Source organism: Nyctereutes procyonoides, unplaced genomic scaffold (genome assembly GCF_905146905.1).
Source record: "Nyctereutes procyonoides isolate TBG_1078 unplaced genomic scaffold, NYPRO_anot_genome, whole genome shotgun sequence".
NCBI classification, from domain to species: domain Eukaryota; kingdom Metazoa; phylum Chordata; class Mammalia; order Carnivora; family Canidae; genus Nyctereutes; species Nyctereutes procyonoides.
The window spans coordinates 13,558,371-13,571,417 of record NW_026575132.1 but is presented as its reverse complement, the minus strand read 5'-3'; the positions used below and the strand labels follow the sequence as shown (position 1 = coordinate 13,571,417).

The window sequence follows — 13,047 nt, the reverse complement described above, 5'->3', positions numbered from 1 at the left end:
TGTAAGAATGCCTCCCCCCAACCTCCCACCCCCACACCCATGTAATGCTACAACTTGTCAGCCTGGCACTCATGGTTCTCCCAGAGTCCCTTATGGTTTCCCCATCACAGGTCCTATTCCTTAGCCTCTATTCTGCCTCTGCCTGGCTGAAGTATATTCCACACCTGGAATGGCCTCTTCATGTCTCATGACCGTCAGTCAAGACCTTCCTTGACCTTCAAACTCATTTAAATTCTTACTTCCACAATAACATTTTTCATGACGGTCCCAGCCCAGTATATTGTCTCATTCCTCAAAACCCCACAGCATTTATCTATACTGCTCCCTCATCACTTAATAAAAATGTATAAATTCCCTGATCTATGTGCATGGCTTCTCTCTCTTTGCTGGAATACAAACATTCCAAGATAGAAATCATAGCTCCATTGGTGATATCATCACCCTGACTCACTCAGAGGTAGTTTAAGTAATGAGAAATCCATAGGTTTTGGATAGAAACAGACTAGTTGTATGATTTTCACTTTTCTCATCTACGAGGTGAAGACATGGCTACCAAAGGCCCTGCTTGTTGTGAGGATTAAATCCCCAGCACACGCTAGAGTTCTTGCTATATATCAGGCCCTCCTGCCTGCAACGCCAAAATCTAGCAAACAGTGCAGATATTTAGTGAGTACCCTAGAAACATTCGAATTAATTAAGTAATACCATTTTTAACTTCAGCCAGGGATATTCTGAATTACAGTTACAGTAAGAGGTATCCTGGTAGCCATCCAATTAATTGTCATGCTTAGCACTTTATTTGGCTTGGAGCCTGACAGTGTACTAAAGTTTACTTGCTTGCTTCTCAATCTAAAGGGACTTCCTCTGCCACCCTGGTGAAAGTACTCATTTTGAGGGCCTTGGAAAGAAGCCAGAGAACAGGGCTGTCTGTGGCAAACAAAAGCCTTATTTGACCAGGGTGCCCAGGCAGGTGTGGCAACTAGGGAGAAAGGGAAAGCGGGGGATTCCGCATCCCATTGCCACATTAGCTGCAGCCTCCACAGAAAACACCAGGCTAAAGCAATGGCTAAAAGGACAGCAAACAGGGTACCGACTGGATATTGTTCCTCTACAGCCATTACGCAGAAAGAAGCATTTTGATATTTAAATACAAAACACATTAAAAGCACGATGCCTCTGTCTTTAAAATACAACTCCAAAGCACTTGAGAAGCAAAAGAAAGAAGTACAGAAAAGGTAAAAGCGAAAGGAAGATTGAAAACCCAGATCAGTTTCTCTAACCATTTGCAGTATTCTTTGATCGTGGAGAAAAAAAAAAAAAATGTTAATCGTCTCCATGTCTCAGTCCAATGTTACAAGTGTGGATAAAAAGACTCACAGCCAACAAAAACTGTCTACATTAAAAAGAAAATCTCATGCTGCATCAAAGAAGTCATCAGAATATTTTGTTCTCTTAAGTTTTTAGGTATTCCTAAATATAGGCTCTCTAAAGACAAATAAATTCAGTCATAAGGCTTCCATTTTACATTTAACAAAAAATAGAGATTACCTAGGGCCTAATAAGCTAAATATTTTGTTTCTACATAAAGGATGTTTGGACGAATCTTTTTATCTTAGAAAGCATAATCCTACCTATAACTCAGCATTTGTCAAAATTTGGTTGTCAGTTTGGGACTCACATCAAAATATTCTGGGGTGGGATATAGGGGGAGCAAATGAACACTCCTGGACCCCACACCAGAATTTTAAAATGAGAATCTTTTAACATTTTCTCCAAATAGTTTCCACCCATAAGTTTTAAAAACATTAAAATTAACCAGAGGCCAAAAAGACCTTCTTTCTTTAATGGTGATATAGAGTCCACACAAATCACATAATGTTTCTTCCTTTCACAAATCACACTTCATCAGTGTAAAAAGCAGGTAATTGCTAGCAACAAGAGTCTTTAAATAGGAAAAAAATACAACAACGTCAGCCTAAAAATTATGTATCACAGTGGTAAGATACAGACAATATCTCATTTTGCCTCTCTAGTGGTGATTTTCATATTTTGTAGATTGGCAGATCAATGGTATATAGTCTGATTCTCTGTCACTGGCTTTTACTTTATTTTGTTGTGGTTGTTGTTGGCTTTTAAGTACTAACTGGCAACTAACAGTCACATCTTCTTTCCATTTCATCATCAATTGCATGGGACCTCCACCATAAATGCAAGGTCTCAACAGATAACCCCAACTCAACACCTGTGCCACACCATTCATTCCCAACTCAACAGATGAAGCAGCTCTAAATGACCAAATTAGTACACTCCATTCACAACCTGTCTAAATCCAAAGTACTTATAATAAAATGGTATTAAATAAATGGTTTCAAATTTAAATTATTTAAATTAAATAAATGGTATTAAAATAAAATTCAATAAAAGCAAAAGTCTTCTTAGGAAGTTAGCTGTTAAAATAATAACTTGATCAGGGAATTTTTAAGTAAAACTAAGAAATTCTCAGAATTTCGGGGTCCTCCTCATCTGAAATATTGGTTAAGGGGTTGGAGATTGGATGAGGTTTTCTAGATTTAGAATTCTATGACTAAAGCATGATGGCAGATAATTTTTAAACTCTATATATTATATTCTGCATCATTCTACCATAGTGCCAGACTGTGTGTAATCCCTAAATGAACAGGCTTGACACAGAGACTGTGTGTAAATTACTTAATCCCCATATTTCTCAACACCACCATTTGTAAAATGAAGATAATAATGACACTAATACTATTAACCTAGTGAAATTATCGTGAAGGTAAAATGAAATAAAGCTCTTAAAGCATCGAGCACTGTTTTGGCTCAGTGTAAACTCTCAATAAATCATATTATTTATACACAATCTGATTTAAACTTTTCTTATCAAGGTATGTCAGACTGCCAGTCAAGCACAGTCCCTTTATATTCATAGAACCCAGCTGGGCCAAGTAATTCATTTGGGTAGGTCCCGACCCACATGAAGCCATTCATATTATGCCTATCACGACTCCAGCTGGGAGCAATATGTGGAGAGATGTTTTCCATAACGTTCACACTTCAACCAAGATGGCACTTCTAATGTTTCTCTCCAAGAGTGCTCATTCCTTCTGGCCCAATTCCCTCTCCATAGGACACATTCCACATGCACACCTTGCCAAGCCAAGATGCCCCTCCTCCTATAGGTGTTTGATGCAGTATATAGATTGCTCAGTTTCAACATCTCAACACTTCTGATTTGCTTTATGCGCCATTCAAGATCAATAGAACAGTGGTGGGATTTTCTTTTTTCTTTCTTTCTTTTTTTTTTTTTTTTTCCCCTAACAACCAAATAACACCCACTCAAAACAGACAAACGTCTGCTAAATATATCCCTGGAAACTGAAAGAAGCTATGTGAAATGAAGTGGCAAACATATAAAGTGGTCAGGGAATTCTCTTCCATTACTGTTATCAAATTTCAAAATTAAAAAGTCAATAGGGGTATAATATTTATTCAGGGGACACAAAGCACATGGAACAATGCTCAAAGGTGCATTTTAAAGACCTTCAAACACGTTAAGGGAGCCAAAGTTATAAGATAATAAAAATACTATTACAGCCCATTAAGCATGTTGTAATGGTGCTTAGGGATGATGCAGTCATGTTTTGCAAAAAGTTATTTTCACCCATTTCCCTGAGAGGAAATTCAATGTGATCTAGATATTCTTTTTTTTTTTTTTTGAAGATTTTAAAAAATTTATTTGAGGGACAATGAGTGAGAGAGAAACAGAGTGAGAGAGAACACAAGCAGGGGGAGAGGTAGAGGGAGAAGCAGACACCCCGCTGAGCAGGGACTTGATCCCAGGACCCCAGGATCATGCCCTAAGCCAAGGGTGGACACTTAACTGACTGATCCATTCAGGCATCCACAATCCAGATATTCTTAGGAAGATACACTAATATTCCCAGATAAATACTGAAATGTACTTCATTCCCAATGCAGACTTCAAACACTAATTTGTGTTCAGGACGTGCTGAAGCACAGTAACACAGAAAAGAGACCCAAACCGAAAAGTTGTTTTTTCATGTTTAAATTATTCTGACTTATCAGGACTAAAAATTTGAAATCAGGCCAAAGGTTAATAAGACTTTCAATATTTTATAATTGTTGTTTTCAAAACATAAGTATGTGCTTCAATACATGGTGGGGCAACATTGTTTTGACAAGGACAAACTTTTTTAACAATAGTTCAAGTGACCACACTCTCAAATGGACTTTTAATAAAGTGATTTTTTTAAAGATTTTATTTATTTATTCATAAGAGACACAGAAAGAGAGAGTTAGAGACATAGGCAGAGGGAGAAGCAGGCTCCATGCAGGGAGACCGACATGGGACTCAATCCTGGGTCTCCAGGATCACGCCCTGGGCCGAAGGCAGACCCCCAACTACTGAGCCACTCAGCCGTCCCAATAAAGTGATTTTTAAATTTATTTTTACCCTATATACAAACCAGGAGAGAACATAATAGAAACACTTCATTACTATTAATGATTCCTGTTGACTGTATTTTTTTTTCATTGCTCCATTTCCAGCATTTGGAACAGTGCCAGCATTTATCAAATAGGTGATCAATAGATGTTTTTTGAATGTATACATTATTTCATGATTATACATATATTTATGGATGGATGATTTCTATAAATATGGATACACATACGCATATGGTTTTGGGAACTTAATAAAAGGGAGAGAAAAGAGCTCAAATGTTTTAAGCACCAGCTATGTGCCCAGCTCTTAGTTTCACTTATCCCTCACTATGACTCATAACCAAAGCTCTCAGAGAATAAGCAATCAGAACATACAGCAGTTGGGGTCCTACAGCTAAAAAAATATAATGGAAAGAAACTGGTTGGAAGCCCTGGATCTACCTGTTAACACTCCACCATGCTGCATGTTGGGATTTGCTCTTCCTCCTAAGGGTATAAGCAATGGTTGATCAATTCAGAGCAAAATAAAATAACATAGCTAAATCCTATAAATATTAGGCATCTGGAAGAGCTCTGTGCCACACAGGACATCACAAATGAACTGGTATGAGCACTCACTACAGATATGTGATGAGAATGAGTGGGAGACCTGGTAGACAGCAAGGTCGTCTCTGGCCAGGAGCAGGATCTGTCTAGAAAGCAAGGGCTTCTTGCTGGTCAAGATATCTAGAGACATTTAAATCTTACTATATAACCAAGGTTCAAAGATTAAGCTACAAGACTGTGGGGTCATATGCTTATAATAGTGGAAGTGGATTCTATCTTTTTGACTCCCACTATTCTAACATACTAATTATTAGGATTTACTCTTCTTCCACCAATACCAGCATTTCTCAATCAGTGGCAATGTCTGCTAATGCTTTTTTAATTATACTGAGAGAGTGCTACTGGCATCTAGTGGGTAGAGGCCAAGAATATGCGAAACATCATGTAACACATAGGCTACTTCCCCCACCATGAAGAATTATCTGGCCCATCAACAATGTTAAGACTGAGAAATCTTGAACCATATAATTAATATACAAAGCACTCGCTTAATTCACTCACCTATATAGTTGAGTGTCTACTACATGCCATATACTGTTCTAAGCACCAGGGATATGGTGGTAAGCAAATCAGACAATGTTCCCTGAGAATTTATATTTAAAATTGGGGAGCCTGGGTGGCTTAGTTGGTTGAGTGTCCGACTCTTGGTTTTGGCTCAGATCATGATCTCAGGGTCCTGAGCTGTGTCCGGGCTGTACATTCAGTGGAGAGTCTGTGTGAGTTTCTCTCCCTCGGTCCCTCTCCCTGTGCACTCACTCTCTTTCATTCTCTAATAAATCTCAAAAATTTTTAAGAATTTTTAGAAAATTAAAACGAGGCTAGACCTTCAGGATGGACATGCAAGGGTAACTTTGGAATATGGCATAGTAATCCAGGGAAAAGATGATTATGCCTTCCAGATACAGAAAAGCTGAGGTACAAAAATAGAACAGGAAGCAATCTATTTGCTATCAAAAGATTTCCCCAGTGAAGCACTATCAAAATGAAAAAAGCACCCCATGGAAAATCAAATCACAGATGACAGCTTAAATGAAAATAATCCACTTAAAATTTCTTTTGAACTATAAACAGTAAGGATCGGCAAAGTTTGTAATAATGAAGCTGTTACTCAAATTCGATTTTTACAAAATTCAACTTTACTTCGTTTCCCTAGTAGATGTGTTCCTGAAAGGTTTTGCTTAATGTGACAATCTATAGATATGGGAAAAGCCAGGGTCTAATTTGAGAATTTTCTCTTCTTCTGCCATAAGCTGAAAAGTTCTCTTTGAGGCACTACAAATTTCATGTATGCCAACAGCCATACTTATTCCGCTGTATCTTTCTATACCTACTGCCCAAAGGCCATCTTCAACTTACAAATGGTTTGCCTCCAAGAGTTCATTTGCCAATTAGTTACTTGGAGCCCAGAGTATATATTCCCAGAAGAACAATATTTTGTTTAGATTCCTTAGGCAGGAAACAAAAATTTGTCTAATTCATACTGTATCTGTATTAAACCACTGAAGCTAATTGCAATTTTAAATCTTGCTTCTATGAAACAACAGAATGAAACTCCCAATTCCTAATGCCTAATGATTAGCCATGATAACGAGGGGAGTGAGGTGCCTTCCCACACCTGATGTGTGCCTTATCAGAAAAGCAGGGTTTGTAGTGGTCTCAAGCCATCGTGGAGGAGAGGTAAGAATCTTTATCAGTGTCAGGAAGTGATGGAAGGATAGGGACTCAAGTGAAAAATGAAGCCCATGGCGTAGGTTGTGGCTAGAAACATTTACATTAATTAATTCAGTCAACAAGTATTTGGCTCGAAGTTGGAGAAGCAGCGTTCAATAAGGCAGGCTCCATGTCTCTCACCCCAGAACGCAAAGCCTTAAATTATATCACAGTGGTAAAGGAAGTGAGTGATACATGGGGAAAAGGGAGGATGTAAAGGGGCCCTCGTACAAGAACAGATGAGAATATCCTGAGAGCCTCTTCTTGCAGAAGGACAAGGACGAGAATCATGAATTTAACTAAAAATCAGTCTTTGATACAGTAAAAACCTTACAGATTTCATCTGGTTGAATAAACCCTCTCACTTCACAGAAAAGGAAACTGGCATTGAAATGCAAAAGAGTCTGGCTGTAAATTTGGAATAAGATCCAAAATGCTTGATAATCAACCATCTATTAGTGTATACTTTCTGGATCTTACTTTCCTTTTTCGTGGCTTCAAAATAATCAATACCAATTCTTCCTCTTTTTTATAAGTTGCACCCTGGAGTGGCAGGGAGAGCTTGAGTGATTAATAAAGAGAGGACCTTAAAAGCCAACTCTTATTTTTATAGGTGAGAAAACAGAGCTCTAGGGAGATAATGTGGTTTGCCTAAAACTAAGGTAGCATGAGGGCTGCCTGGCTTGTGTGACTTAGCAGTTTCCATTATACTACCACCACTGCCACTGTCATTACCAAAATGAGGATGAGGAGGAACAAACAATACCTCTGGGAGTAGATATTATACATAGACTATAAAGGCATATTCCTGTAAACAGAGATTTTCAAATAAAATTTCCAGCTTATGAAAACTATAGGTTAAAAATTCCTAAGATAAATATGGAATCAACATTTAAAAATCTGCAAATTTTCCAGAAAACGTGTTTGCCCTATAAGTACCAAAAAAAAAAAAAAATAGTTTGGAAAAAGTTATTTAAATTGTCTTAATTATAGTCCATTTTTTCCTTTTGAAGTCCTGAAGCCATGATTTCACTATTTATAGAGTAGTTCTTAGGGGTTCTCCCGTCAGCTCTCTCTATGCCTTGTACCCTCATGTTTCCTGTGTGGTCCTCAGTTTCAAGAGCTGCTTATGGATAAAAGCTATTATGTGAAAGTTATCCAAATTAATGCCAACATAACCTCTAACAACAGGTATGTGATGGAGACAGGTAGTAAGAAGTGAAAAAGCTCCAAGTGAAAAATTGGAGCAGCCCCAATGAAATCATTAGGAACTAAATGCCTATTTGTTACAGGTGGCTTCAAAGGCTCCAGAAAACAAATGTGATACATGTGGTAATGACTATAACCCCCAAAGTAATTCAGTGACACAATTATGTACACCTTTTGCTGATAAAGCTCTAGGTCCATACGTCATGACTTGACTTCACCATGAATCATTTTAGCATTCCAAACATGGCCAAAGGGCTCCTTAAATTGACAATCAAGAACCACCCCTAATGCCTACAATGTAAACCTACACTTTTACCACGTAATATAAAGGCAGGGAAACAGAGGCATCAACAGAGAGTTTTTTAAAAGCTTATGAAAAGGAAAAGTGGATTACACCTTTTATAAAGTTTCGAAGAAGTAACTTTTCAGTAGTAAAAGCAGAACGAGTGTGACCAAATGTTCAGTCGGCATAGCTGGTTTAGAGGATCTCTAAAGGGGCTCCTCGGCAGGAAACCAGGTCCAGGTCACACGGAGGAAGTGCACCTTGTGCCACCTGGTCCCACCTCTTCACTTTCCTCGCGGGGACGGGGACGATCGGCTGTCTCCTACCGGTCTCCACGCTGCCTGAACCTCTTCTGTATACAAGCTGGCAGCAAGGAGACATGGTCTTGTTCTTTCTTTCCAACTCTTAGCATTGGTAGCCAAAAGTGTCTTTGTTGCTCAAATAGTCCATGCCATCTGCCAGCAGCGTCTCCGTCCTGCGGTACCATCTGCCAGCCGCTCTGCTTCCGTGCCCGGGCCACGCTGCCTGTGTGCTGTTTCAAATGGCTCTTTCACCACAAGGAGGAGGAGGAGAAAAGGGCCAAACCAGCACCTTTGGGTTCTACCTACTTTCGGTAATCATCCCAAACACTGTTCTCTAACCCATTGGATCTCAGGAGGACCAAAAAACTCAACAATCCCAATAGGAACAATTTAATTTCCTTCGTTTTTTTTTTTTTTTCTTCTTCTTCTTCCCCTTTGGGATACAGAATTAGACAACGACAGTACATTAACACAATCAGTCATTAATATAACAAGTTTTTATGGCTACGTTCGCTTTTTGTTTTTATAAGGTATTCTCAATTACAATGAATTATTCTTTGGATAAAGAAGCAAAGAGGGGAAAACAATTCTTATTCCTACTGTTAATCCTGATTATTTCAAAAACAACTTCTGGTAGAAATCAGTAATTCAGTTGAATGTTATTAACAGTATAATGTTAACTTTATGCTGCACTGCACTGTTCTTCATCCTAATCTATTTAAAATTCCCGACTTTAAAGTAGAAACAACAAGGGCCGCATAACAGTCTCTTAACGAGGTAAAGCCTAAGGAGTTTCCATTAATATTCTCCCTAAGGCCACCAGGAAATTCCTTAAGGCAAAAGGGTTTCGGGCTTTGCTACCTATTACACTTCGAGGTTTTCTTTCTGGATTTGTAACTCCTGGGAATTTATCTAATGTCTCCATCGCTGCCCAGGCTTCAGAGGGAGGCCCATTTCATTCCCAATCACTCATCAGAATCCCAGGATAACCGAACAACCATGAAATTTGGAAGGTTCCCTATCTCAGTACCAAAATTAAATTAGCATTTAAGTGAATGTCAGGAATCAAGTTCACTCATAAGAAATTATATCATTCTACCCAAATGTCAGAAAATATACATATTTTAAGCCAGGACATCTGAGGTTTCTCCATCTTTACAGATGGTAATGTTCTCTGTAGGCATGTCTGATCTTTATAAATGGTGGAGGACAGTCTTATTGTATTAACCTTCACATTTCTTTTAAGTCTCTTGGCTTTGTAAACCACAGACCTTGATGTTGAGGCATATGGCTATTCTCATCAATCTCTAAAAATACATGTTTTCTACCCCTAAAATGTGTGTAATAAAAATTTCTGGTTTTGATTTCCAAAATTTCTATTCACAATGAAACAGTACGTATTTCTCATAGTTGAATACTTTTATCACTAAATAAAATTTCACAATAGATATCATTATTTCTATTCTGCTCACTGCAAGAAGAAAAGAGGAAATAGCTCTTAAGTTTTGCTCTTATATTTCAGACTTTTTGCCCTGGAGCATATTATTTTTAACAAAATTTCTATAGAAATGGTATTTCACAGCTAAGATTTTATTCTCCAATTTTACTAAAATTTGGGAATAGAAAAATTTCCTCAAGACTTTCCTCAAATACTAAAACCATGTAGAACATCAGTAACATGGGAACAATACATGATTTTGTGAGGGTTAAAAGTCATAAATATTCTAAAACATAAGATTGTTTTAAAAAATTCTAATTGAGATAAAAATAAATGTTTTCAAATTACAGTGATTCTGGTACTTGAAAAAGATTGTACACAATGAAAATTAAGAGGTTATCTAGGTGGCTCAGTGGTTGAGTGTCAAGACGTCTTTGACTCAGGTCGTGATCCCAGGGTCCTATGATCCTGGATCGAGTCCCACATCAGGCTCCCCACGGGGAGCCTGCTTCTCCCTCTGCCTATCTCTCTGCCTGTGTCTCTCATGAATAAATAAGTAAAATCTTAAAAAAAAAAAAAAGAAAATTAACAGGTTAACATGATGGTAAATAATTTGATAAAATAACTGATTAAATAGCTTCTCTAAGTTTAAGTTATTAATATACTAGTAAGTCCACTTGCAGATTAATATAAAGTTAGCAGCTATGAACACAAATGAATTCTGTGGTGGTCGGTTGAAACACAAATCCAAGATAGTAAGTATTCCAAACTAACCCCCATCTCCTCAACTGATTAAGGATCTTTGGGGGAATACATTTGCCTGATTCCTTCTCTCTTGGGGTAAACTCTCTTTTAAGCAGGGCAACTTATAAAGGTTCAAGATTGTGAGAAATGGATAATCTTCATTCTCAGGAGACGGGTTATTTTCTGATGAGGAGGCTCTCCCCTAAAATGCATGGTGCAAAGTCATGAACTGATGCAGAAAGCTGTGCCTTCACAAAGCTTACCCATAACATCAGCAAAACAAAGTTGAGAAAAAGATGCTGAAAGCTCCCCAAGGAACTGATATGTAGCACTGGCATAGTCATAGAAAAATAGATAATATTTTGAGTTTTGCTGACAGTTCGGCAGCAACTGATGAGTGATTTTTTTTTTAATTCAAAGACTGGGAGAGAATAAAAAAATCATTCCAAGTTATCTAATTATATCATCATGGACATCACATGAGTGTTTGCTACGGATTATTTCCTATGTGTCTAACAGTATCATGCTTCACTATGGAATTCCTACCCAAGTGTATTTTCCATATATTCTTGGTTCACAATGGAACCATTAGTGTTCTTCTGAATCTTCTATTGCTAATCCATATTTTCTTTTTTTTTAAAGATTTATTTTTATTTATTTATGATAGACAGAGAGGGGGGGGCAGAGGGAGAAGCAGGCTCATGCCAGGAGCCCGACGCGGGACTCGATCCCGGGACTCCAGGATCACGCCCTGGGCCAAAGGCAGGCGCGAAACCGCTGAGCCACCCAGGGATCCCCCCCACTTTTTTGTTTTTAAAGAGCTAATCCATATTTTCTGTTTGCCTATCACATCAGCGGATGGTCTAGACTATCATGCTTACCGTACCTCCTACTCATTTCAAACTAGATTCCTTCCATTTTCTCAAGAAAATCCTTGATAGGTTCTTTTTTTTTTTTTTAAGAATTTATTTTCTTTTATTTATTTATTCATGAGAGACAGAGAGAGAGAGAGGTAGAGACACAGGCTGAGGGAGAAGCAGGCTCCAGGCAGGAAGCCCTACACGGGACGCGATCCCCAGGACTCCGGGATCACAACCTGAGCCAAAGGCAGATGCTTAACCGCTGTGCCACCCAGGCATCCCTCCTTGATAGGTTCTTCTTCCAGTGTGCGCTCACTCGGTTTAGATTCTTCTTGTTGCTTCTTTTTCACCTGTCCATTTTCCTTATTACCTTAAAGAAACTTCTCTACCAAAAAGTACTAAGAAAAATCGCCCTGAGGTCAGATTGACCTACACCACTGAACTGCACCACTTTCATACAGACCAGGAAAAAATTGGTTCCTCACTCCTTTGTTCAAATTTACTCATTCTTCTCCTTCTGGATGCCTGAGTTCTCATCTGCCTATTGCTCCCTAGCCTTGTCTTGCAGCAGTTTCCCTTGTGTACTTTACTGCATTGTGGGGTTATTTACATTCCTTCCAAACTGTCTACCTCAGATCTCTGCATATGCTCCCCTCACTCAGCCTAGAATGTTCTCTACCCCTTGCTCTTCCATTGTTACCCCCAAAATACTTGACTGCTACCTATATTTAAGTAAATATTTTTTATCCCTGGTCTCTCAAATCCTTTAGTTTTTTAAAAGATTTTATTTTGTTTGGGGGGGGGGAGAGAGAAGCAGATCCCCACTGAGCAGGAGTCCAATCCAGGACTCGATCCTAGAACCCTGGGATCATGACCTGAGCTGCAGGCAGATGCTTAACCAACCAACCTACTCAGGAGCCCCTCAAATCCTTTACTTTTTCTAATTAGCATTTACCACAACTTGTAATTACACATTGATTTGTGCAATATTTATTAAAATGTGTTTTTCTCACTAGACAGAGGCCCGTGTGGGTGAAAATCGGTATTTGTTGCATTAGTGTTGTCTCCTCAGCTGCTGGCTTCATGCTTAGCGCATAAGGAGTGTTCAGTTCATATTTGTGGAATAAAAAGTGACCATCTTTTCAAACTGTTTTTATTTCTTTCTCTCCAAAGTTCACCGTTCATTTAATTATTTGTTAAGGTTGTAGCTTGTTCTTTAGTTAGATGAATATATATATGAGAAGTTCTGATACTGATTCTCATTTCCAGCCTCCTTGAGTCTGTCTCTGTGTGGAACACAAGAATGGCACCAAATGAAGACCAAATGAAGACTACAGTTTGATGAACCATTGGCCCCACGTACCCCAACCCTGCCTAGAATTCTGTCCCAGCTCTTTCACATGTCCGAGC

The 13,047-nt window shown here is 38.5% G+C and overlaps 1 protein-coding gene across 3 annotated transcripts in view; it reads right to left on the bottom strand.

The window, feature by feature from the left end:
- PARD3B (par-3 family cell polarity regulator beta) overlaps nucleotides 1-13,047 on the bottom strand; it is a 991,638-nt gene that overhangs the window by 693,987 nt on the left and 284,604 nt on the right. The window lies entirely within an intron of this gene.